Source organism: Pseudophryne corroboree, chromosome 5, assembly GCF_028390025.1.
Source record: "Pseudophryne corroboree isolate aPseCor3 chromosome 5, aPseCor3.hap2, whole genome shotgun sequence".
Lineage (NCBI taxonomy): Eukaryota > Metazoa > Chordata > Amphibia > Anura > Myobatrachidae > Pseudophryne > Pseudophryne corroboree.
Window position 1 is genome coordinate 749428205 of NC_086448.1, and position 10771 is coordinate 749438975.

At 44.7% G+C, this 10771-nt stretch overlaps 1 pseudogene; it reads left to right on the top strand.

The window, feature by feature from the left end:
• The first annotated feature begins 8471 nt into the window (after window positions 1-8471).
• Window positions 8472-8590, top strand: LOC134931027 (5S ribosomal RNA; annotated as a pseudogene).
• Window positions 8591-10771: the final 2181 nt, after the last annotated feature.

Sequence of the window (10771 nt, forward strand, 5' to 3'; positions counted from 1 at the left end):
GCAAGATGTCCACCTCATCATCATCCTCTGATATATCACCGTGTACATCCCGCTCCTCACAGATTATCAATTCGTCCCCACTGGAATCCACCATCTCAGCTCCCTGTGTACTTTGTGGAGGCAATTGCTGCTGGTCAATGTCTCCACGGAGGAATTGATTATAATTCATTTTAATGAACATCATCTTCTCTACATTTTCTGGAAGTAACCTCGTACGCAGATTGCTGACAAGGTGAGCGGCGGCACTAAACACTCTTTCGGAGTACACACTTGTGGGAGGGCAACTTAGGTAGAATAAAGCCAGTTTGTGCAAGGGCCTCCAAATTGCCTCTTTTTCCTGCCAGTATATGTACGGACTGTCTGACGTGCCTACTTGGATGCGGTCACTCATATAATCCTCCACCATTCTTTCAATGGTGAGAGAATCATATGCAGTGACAGTAGACGACATGTCCGTAATCGTTGTCAGGTCCTTCAGTCCGGACCAGATGTCAGCATCAGCAGTCGCTCCAGACTGCCCTGCATCACCGCCAGCGGGTGGGCTCGGAATTCTGAGCCTTTTCCTCGCACCCCCAGTTGCGGGAGAATGTGAAGGAGGAGATGTTGACAGGTCGCGTTCCGCTTGACTTGACAATTTTGTCACCAGCAGGTCTTTGAACCCCAGCAGACTTGTGTCTGCCAGAAAGAGAGATCCAAGGTAGGTTTTAAATCTAGGATCGAGCACGGTGGCCAAAATGTAGTGCTCTGATTTCAACAGATTGACCACCTGTGAATCCTTGTTAAGCGAATTAAGGGCTCCATCCACAAGTCCCACATGCCTAGCGGAATCGCTCCCTTTTAGCTCCTCCTTCAATGCCTCCAGCTTCTTCTGCAAAAGCCTGATGAGGGGAATGACCTGACTCAGGCTGGCAGTGTCTGAACTGACTTCACGTGTGGCAAGTTCAAAAGGTTGCAGAACCTTGCACAACGTTGAAATCATTCTCCACTGCGCTTGAGACAGGTACATTCCACCTCCTATATCGTGCTCAATTGTATAGGCTTGAATGGCCTTTTGCTGCTCCTCCAACCTCTGAAGCATATAGAGGGTTGAATTCCACCTCGTTACCAATTCTTGCTTCAGATGATGGCAGGGCAGGTTCAGGCGTTTTTGGTGGTGCTCCAGTCTTCTGTACGTGGTGCCTGTACACCGAAAGTGTCCCGCAATTCTTCTGGCCACCGACAGCATCTCTTGCACGCCCCTGTCATTTTTTAAAAAATTCTGCACCACCAAATTCAAGGTATGTGCAAAACATGGGACGTGCTGGAATTTGCCCATATTTAATGCACACACAATATTGCTGGCGTTGTCCGATGCCACAAATCCACAGGAGAGTCCAATTGGGGTAAGCCATTCCGCGATGATCTTCCTCAGTTGCCGTAAGAGGTTTTCAGCTGTGTGCGTATTCTGGAAACCGGTGATACAAAGCGTAGCCTGCCTAGGAAAGAGTTGGCATTTGCGAGATGCTGCTACTGGTGCCGCCGCTGCTGTTCTTGCGGCGGGAGTCCATACATCTACCCAGTGGGCTGTCACAGTCATATAGTCCTGACCCTGCCCTGCTCCACTTGTCCACATGTCCGTGGTTAAGTGGACATTGGGTACAACTGCATTTTTTAGGACACTGGTGAGTCTTTTTCTGACGTCCGTGTACATTCTCGGTATCGCCTGCCTAGAGAAGTGGAACCTAGATGGTATTTGGTAATGGGGGCACACTACCTCAAGAAATTGTCTAGTTCCCTGTGAACTAACGGCGGATACCGGACGCACGTCTAACACCAACATAGTTGTCAAGGCCTCAGTTATCCGCTTTGCAACAGGATGACTGCTGTGATATTTCATCTTCCTCGCAAAGGACTGTTGGACAGTCAATTGCTTGGTGGAAGTAGTAAAAGTGGGCTTACGACTTCCCCTCTGGGATGACCATCGACTCCCAGCAGCAACAACAGCAGCGCCAGCAGCAGTAGGTGTTACACGCAAGGATGCATCGGAGGAATCCCAGGCAGGAGAGGACTCGTCAGAATTGCCAGTGACATGGCCTGCAGGACTATTGGCATTCCTGGGGAAGGAGGAAATTGACACTGAGGGAGTTGGTGGGGTGGTTTGCGTGAGCTTGGTTACAAGAGGAAGGGATTTACTGGTCAGTGGACTGCTTCCGCTGTCGCCCAAAGTTTTTGAACTTGTCACTGACTTATTATGAATGCGCTGCAGGTGACGTATAAGGGAGGATGTTCCGAGGTGGTTAACGTCCTTACCCCTACTTATTACAGCTTGACAAAGGCAACACACGGCTTGACAAATGTTGTCCGCATTTCTGGTGAAATACTTCCACATCGAAGAGCTGATTTTTTTGGTATTTTCACCAGGCATGTCAACGGCCCTATTCCTCCCACGGACAACAGGTGTCTCCCCGGGTGCCTGACTTAAACAAACCACCTCACCATCAGAATCCTCCTTGTCAATTTCCTCCCCAGCGCCAGCAACACCCATATCCTCCTCATCCTGGTGTACTTCAACACTGACATCTTCAATCTGACTATCAGGAACTGGACTGCGGGTGCTCCATCCAGCACTTGCAGGGGGCGTGCAAATGGTGGAAGGCGCATGCTCTTCACGTCCAGTGTTGGGAAGGTCAGGCATCGCAACCGACACAATTGGACTCTCCTTGTGGATTTGGGATTTCGAAGAACGCACAGTTCTTTGCGGTGCTTTTGCCAGCTTGAGTCTTTTCATTTTTCTAGCGAGAGGCTGAGTGCTTCCATCCTCATGTGAAGCTGAACCACTAGCCATGAACATAGGCCAGGGCCTCAGCCGTTCCTTGCCACTCCGTGTGGTAAATGGCATATTGGCAAGTTTACGCTTCTCCTCCGACAATTTTATTTTAGATTTTGGAGTCCTTTTTTTACTGATATTTGGTGTTTTGGATTTTACATGCTCTGTACTATGACATTGGGCATCGGCCTTGGCAGACGACGATGCTGGCATTTCATCGTCTCGGCCATGACTAGTGGCAGCAGCTTCAGCACGAGGTGGAAGTGGATCTTGATCTTTCCCTAATTTTGGAACCTCAACATTTTTGTTCTCCATATTTTAATAGGCACAACTAAAAGACACAGAGGTAGCTACAGCCGTGGACTACCGTACTGTGTCTGCTGCTAATATAGACTGGTGATAATGAGATGAAATCAATATATATTATATCACACTAGTACTGCAGCCGGACAGGTAGATATATTTATTATGTAATGACTGATGACGGACCTGCTGGACACTGTCAGCTCAGCAGCACCGCAGACTGCTACAGTAAGCTACTATAGTAGTATGTATAAAGAAGAAAGAAAAAAAAAACCACGGGTAGGTGGTATACAATTATGGATGGACGAGCGACTGCCGACACAGAGGTAGCTACAGCCGTGGACTACCGTACTGTGTCTGCTGCTAATATAGACTGGATGATAATGAGATGAAATCAATATATATATATATATAATATCACTAGTACTGCAGCCGGACAGGTAGATATATTTATTATGTAATGACTGATGACGGACCTGCTGGACACTGTCAGCTCAGCAGCACCGCAGACTGCTACAGTAAGCTACTATAGTAGTATGTATAAAGAAGAAAAAAAAAAAAAAACACGGGTAGGTGGTATACAATTATGGATGGATGAGCGACTGCCGACACAGAGGTAGCTACAGCCGTGGACTACCGTACTGTGTCTGCTGCTAATATAGACTGGATGATAATGAGATGAAATCAATATATATATATATATATAATATCACTAGTACTGCAGCCGGACAGGTAGATATATTTATTATGTAATGACTGATGACGGACCTGCTGGACACTGTCAGCTCAGCAGCACCGCAGACTGCTACAGTAAGCTACTATAGTAGTATGTATAAAGAAGAAAGAAAAAAAAAAACCACGGGTAGGTGGTATACAATTATGGATGGACGAGCGACTGCCGACACAGAGGTAGCTACAGCCGTGGACTACCGTACTGTGTCTGCTGCTAATATAGACTGGATGATAATGAGATGAAATCAATATATATATATATAATATCACTAGTACTGCAGCCGGACAGGTAGATATATTTATTATGTAATGACTGATGACGGACCTGCTGGACACTGTCAGCTCAGCAGCACCGCAGACTGCTACAGTAAGCTACTATAGTAGTATGTATAAAGAAGAAAGAAAAAAAAAAAAACCACGGGTAGGTGGTATACAATATTATATATATATTATATACAATTATATATATATATATATATATTAAACTCACTGGTGGTGATTATTAAACTGGTGGTCAGGTCACTGGTCACACTATCAGCAACTTGCAAGTAGTACTCCTAAGCAGACAATCACAATATATATTATACTGGTGGTCAGTGTGGTCACAATGGCAGTGTGGCACTCTGGCAGCAAAAGTGTGCACTGTACGTTATATGTACTCCTGAGTCCTGCTCTCAGACTCTAACTGCTCCCCACTGTCAGTGTCTCCCCCACAAGTCAGATAATACAGTCACACTATCTATCACTTCAGCAAGTAACTACTTGTACTCCTCCTAATGCTCCCCAAAATTACTACTGTGTCTCTCTCTACTGTCTCACTCTCTTCTCTATAAACGGAGAGGACGCCAGCCACGTCCTCTCCCTATGAATCTCAATGCACGTGTGAAAATGGCGGCGACGCGCGGCTCCTTATATAGAATCCGAGTCTCGCGATAGAATCCGAGCCTTGCGAGAATCCGACAGCGGGATGATGACGTTCGGGCGCGCTCGGGTTAACCGAGCAAGGCGGGAAGATCCGAGTCGCTCGGCCCCGTGTAAAAAAAACTGAAGTTCGGGCGGGTTCGGATTCCGAGGAACCGAACCCGCTCATCCCTAATTATTAACCTCAATAACCATAATTTCCACTCATTTCCAGTCTATTCTGAACACCTCACACCTCACAATATTATTTTTAGTCCTAATATTTGCACCAAGGTCGCTGGATGGCTAAGCTAAGCGACACAAGTGGCCGACACAAACACCTGGCCCATCTAGGAGTGGCACTGCAGTGTCAGGCAGGATGGCACTTCAAAAAAATAGTCCCCAAACAGCACATGATGCAAAGAAAAAAAGAGGCGCACCAAGGTCGCTGTGTGACTAAGATAAGCGACACAAGTGGCCGACACAAACACCTGGCCCATCTAGGAGTGGCACTGCAGTGTCAGACAGGATGACACTTCAAAAAAATAGTCCCCAAACAGCACATGATGCAAAGAAAAAAAGAGGCGCACCAAGGTCGCTGTGTGACTAAGCTAAGCGACACAAGTGGCCGACACAAACACCTGGCCCATCTAGGAGTGGCACTGCAGTGTCAGACAGGATGGCACTTCAAAAAAATTGTCCCCAAACAGCACATGATGCAAAGAAAAAAGAGGCGCACCAAGGTCGCTGTGTGACTAAGCTAAGCGACACAAGTGGCTGACACAAACACCTGGCCCCTCTCGGAGTGGCACTGCAGTGTCAGACAGGATGGCACTTCAAAAAAATAGTCCCCAAACAGCACATGATGCAAAGAAAAAAAGAGGCGCACCAAGGTCGCTGTGTGACTAAGCTAAGCAACACAAGTGGCCGACACAAACACCTGGCCCATCTAGGAGTGGCACTGCAGAGTCAGACAGGATGGCACTTAATAAAAGTAGCCCCAAACATCACATGATGCAGAGATAATTTTTTTTTAAAAGTGGTGCAAGATGGAATTGTCCTTGGGCCCTCCCACCCACCCTTATGTTGTATAAACAGGACATGCACACTTTAACGAACCCATCATTTCAGCGACAGGGTCTGCCACACGACTGTGACTGAAATGACTGGTTGGTTTGGGCCCCCACCAAAAAAGAAGCAATCAATCTCTCCTTGCACAAACTGGCTCTACAGAGGCAAGATGTCCACCTCATCATCATCCTCCGATTCCTCACCCCTTTCACTGTGTAAATCCCCCTCCTCACAGATTATTAATTTGTCCTCACTGGAATCCACCATCTCAGATCCCTGTGTACTTTCTGGAGGCAATTGCTGGTGAATGTCTCCACGGAGGAATTGATTATAATTCATTTTGATGAACATCATCTTCTCCACATTTTCTGGAAGTAACCTCGTACGCCGATTGCTGACAAGGTGAGCGGTTGCACTAAACACTCTTTCGGAGTACACACTGGAGGGAGGGCAACTTAGGTAGAATAAAGCCAGTTTGTGCAAGGGCCTCCAAATTGCCTCTTTTTCCTGCCAGTATACGTACGGACTGTCTGACGTGCCTACTTGGATGCGGTCACTCATATAATCCTCCACCATTCTTTCAATGGTGAGAGAATCATATGCAGTGACAGTAGACGACATGTCAGTAATCGTTGGCAGGTCCTTCAGTCCGGACCAGATGTCAGCACTCGCTCCAGACTGCCCTGCATCACCGCCAGCGGGTGGGCTCGGAATTCTTAGCCTTTTCCTCGCACCCCCAGTTGCGGGAGAATGTGAAGGAGGAGATGTTGACGGGTCACGTTCCGCTTGACTTGATAATTTTCTCACCAGCAGGTCTTTGAACCTCTGCAGACTTGTGTCTGCTGGAAAGAGAGATACAACGTAGGTTTTAAATCTAGGATCGAGCACGGTGGCCAAAATGTAGTGCTCTGATTTCAACAGATTGACCACCCGTGAATCCTGGTTAAGCGAATTAATGGCTCCATCCACAAGTCCCACATGCCTAGCGGAATCGCTCTGTTTTAGCTCCTCCTTCAATGTCTCCAGCTTCTTCTGCAAAAGCCTGATGAGGGGAATGACCTGACTCAGGCTGGCAGTGTCTGAACTGACTTCACGTGTGGCAAGTTCAAAGGGTTGCAGAACCTTGCACAATGTTGAAATCATTCTCCACTGCGCTTGAGTCAGGTGCATTCCCCCTCCTTTGCCTATATCGTGGGCAGATGTATAGGCTTGAATGGCCTTTTGCTTGTCCTCCATCCTCTGAAGCATATAGAGGGTTGAATTCCACCTCGTTACCACCTCTTGCTTCAGATGATGGCAGGGCTGTTAGGGTCTCCTGCCCTGTGCTGCCACGTCGTCATGTCAACCGGGAGACAAGTGCTAGCGGAGTGGCCTGAGCGCAGCTGATACTCCGGTTCGGGTCTTTTGCTGTGCAGTGGTTACAGGCTTTGTGCACGGCAGGGGATCCGGTGCTGGTTTTTGTGCTCACAGTCTGTGAGGTCTGAGTGGGGCGTGGACAGCACCTGCTATATAAGGCCTCTTCTCAGGTTAAGCAAAGAGAAGAAAAAAGAAAGACTCTGTGTTGGGGCACGCTTAGAAATTTGAAATAAGTTTATTAAAACTTAACATTTAATTAATAACGAATAAAAGTAATGAGGAGTTTGATACAAAAAAATTGTTCAAGAACACAAAGTAAACATATATATTGACAGAAATCAGGATAAGCCTGATACAAAATTATGGGCACCTGTGGTGAAAAATATACTGAAAAACATAAAAAATTACAAAAAATTAATATTATTAAGGTGCCTGAGTTAAACAAAATTCAAAATTGGAGTAGAGGTAAATGATATGTACATATAATCACCACAGTGATAATTGTAGGTAAGCACCTAGTCTAAAACCTCATGAGAATAGATGAGAGGCACAAAGGTTCATAATTGAAATGTCAAATGACTGAGGGTAATCACCTGGTAGAGATTCTGTTTGCTAAAAGGCTAGATCCTTATAGATAACAAAGCATTTAAGATAAAAGTATGATTATTAAAGATGCAAAAGAGCATTGATAAATAAGCCTAAAGGCAAAGCCAATTGTAGATAAATAGAAGTGAACTGATACTGATATATAATCAATATTGTTTTTTTTCCATGTTTGCTATTTTTGATCCTTAATTATTGTTCTAAACCATTTTCTGGTATTTCCTTTTAAATGTAATACTTTTTTGCAGAATCCTTTCTGCATAAACAGGGTCTTATACCCATTTTGGTAAGCCTTTACCATGCAGCCTGTGTTTACTTTCCTTTTTCCAATTAATCGTTGATTTCATGATTGTTTTATTTCATAATTTACTTAATTTTTTGTTAATTTGTGATCTCACCACATTACCATTTCTTCTCCTTCTTCTAATTTTCCCACCACCCTTTTTTTCAATAGGTAAGCCTAACCCACCTCTCTCATCCACTGTCCGCTATATATCTATATAAGACAGTGGACAGCAGAAGGCAGGGTTTCCTCCCTATTCTGAGCATATCTCACTTCTATTTTTAGTACCCTCTCATCCAGATGCGAGACCACTCTCTGCAATGCTCACAGCAACAGAGAATCTGCGCTAGAAACTGGACAGCAGAAGTACCTTGTTGCTCACTACTCATTACACTCTCTCATTTGTGTCCTAGTATTTATTACTGCCATATTTCAGCAGCAACGCCCAATCTCATCCGACCTTGGAAGCTAAGCGCTGATAAGCCTGATCAGTACCTAGTAGGGTGACCTCTTGGGAATATCAAGTGCAGTAAGATTGTGACCTCTGATCACAAACAGCAGAAGTATTAGAGCAACTTCTGAAACTTACCTATTCCTTATCCAACTTTCCCGCAAACCTTCTATTTATCTACAATTGGCTTTGCCTTTAGGCTTATTTATCAATGCTCTTTTGTATCTTTAATAATCATACTTTTATCTTAAATGCTTTGTTATCTATAAGGATCTAGCCTTTTAGCAAACAGAATCTCTACCAGGTGATTACCCTCAGTCATTTGACATTTCAATTATGAACCTTTGTGCCTCTCATCTATTCTCATGAGGTTTTAGACTAGGTGCTTACCTACAATTATCACTGCGGTGATTATATGTACATATCATTTACCTCTACTCCAATTTTGAATTTTGTTTAACTCGGGCACCTTAATAATATTAATTTTTTGTAATTTTTTTATGTTTTTCACTTTATTTTTCACCACAGGTGCCCATAATTTTGTATCAGGCTTATCCTGTTTTCTGTCAATATATATGTTTACTTTGTGTTCTTGAACAATTTTTTTGTATCAAACTCCTCTTTACTTTTATTCGTTATTAATTAAATGTTAAGTTTTAATAAACTTATTTCAAATTTCTAAGCGTGCCCCAACACAGAGTCTTTCTTTTTTCTTCTCTTTGCTTAACCATTACTGACTCTGGGAGCACCACCAACTCAAATAATTATTTAGATGTCTTCATTAAGAATCTTTAAATTTAAACTTAGTATCGTTGGTCATTCCCTGAACAGTTTTCTACAATCTGTGTATTAATCTATGTTCATCATTACCACATTTTTCCTGTGCGGAACCAAACCAAATTTCTGTTAACTCTTCTCAGGTTAAGCAGATGCTGCTGAATCTTTGTTGGTTAGTCAGTTCCTGAAAGTTAGCCAGTACTGTGTAGCTTTATATTTGTTGTTGCTTACTGCAAATAGGCCTTGGGGTTTGGTACTACACTCTGCCAAACCAGACCTAGCAGTAAAACTGGAGTCAGTCGTTTAACTTGCTGAGGTTCTTTTGCTACTCTGTGAACTTAGCAAGTTTGCGGCTGTATTCTCAGACTTGCCTGCCTAAATCCTTTCTCACTGTGCAATGTGTTCAGGTGTCAGTTTAGTGGCAGTAAGCTGAACCTGTGCACTGCAAGTGAGGATTAGGATTGTGGAGACGCTCCTTGTGTCTATCATTCCATCTCTGACCAAGGAGTTTACTGCCACACCCGTTGGTAACCCTTTAGGGTTTTGCTGTTGCCCTTAGCAACAGCATTTCGGGTTCTCTACGTATTAAAACACAACATCTTGCTTTTTCCATCTGAGCATTCCTAATACTAGGGAGATACCCAGTTTCTTAGCCTCTGGGCTTCTCTGTTCACTTTGTGTTTATTTTGTTACCATATCACCTTCTGTGTATGTAATGTCATATTCCCCAGTCTGTCTGTGAGTTCATTTGTTTTGCATCCCTATCCGTTCAGACACAAGTACATTCCTGCAGGCACTGGTGTGCATAACAGTTCAGACACCAGTACATTCCTGCAGGCACTGGTGTGCATAACAGTTCAGACACCAGTACATAACTGCAGGCACTGGTGTGCATAACAAGGGCAGGTTCAGGATTGTTTGGTGGTGCTCCAGTCTTCTGTACGCGGTGGCTGATGCCGAAAGTGGCCCGCAATTCTTCAGGCCACCGACAGCATCTTTTGCACGCCCCTGTCGTTTTTTAAATAATTCTGCACCACCAAATTCAATGTATGTGCAAAACATGGGACGTGCTGGAATTTGCCCAGATGTAATGCACGCACAATATTGCTGGCATTGTCCGATGTCACAAATCCCCAGGAGAGTCCAATTGGGGTAAGCCATTCTGCGATGATCTTCCACAGTTTCCGTAAGAGGTTGTCAGCTGTGTGCCTCTTCTGGAAAGCGGTGATACAAAGCGTAGCCTGCCTAGGAACGAGTTGGCGTTTGCGAGATGCTGCTACTGGTGCCGCCGCTGCTGTTCTTGCTGCGGGAGGCAATACATCTACCCAGTGGGCTGTCACAGTCATATAGTCCTGAGTCTGCCCTGCTCCACTTGTCCACATGTCCGTGGTTAAGTGGACATTGGGTACAACTGCATTTTTTAGGACACTGGTGACTTTTTTTCTGACGTCTGTGTACATTTTCGGTATCGCCTGCCTAGAGAAATGGA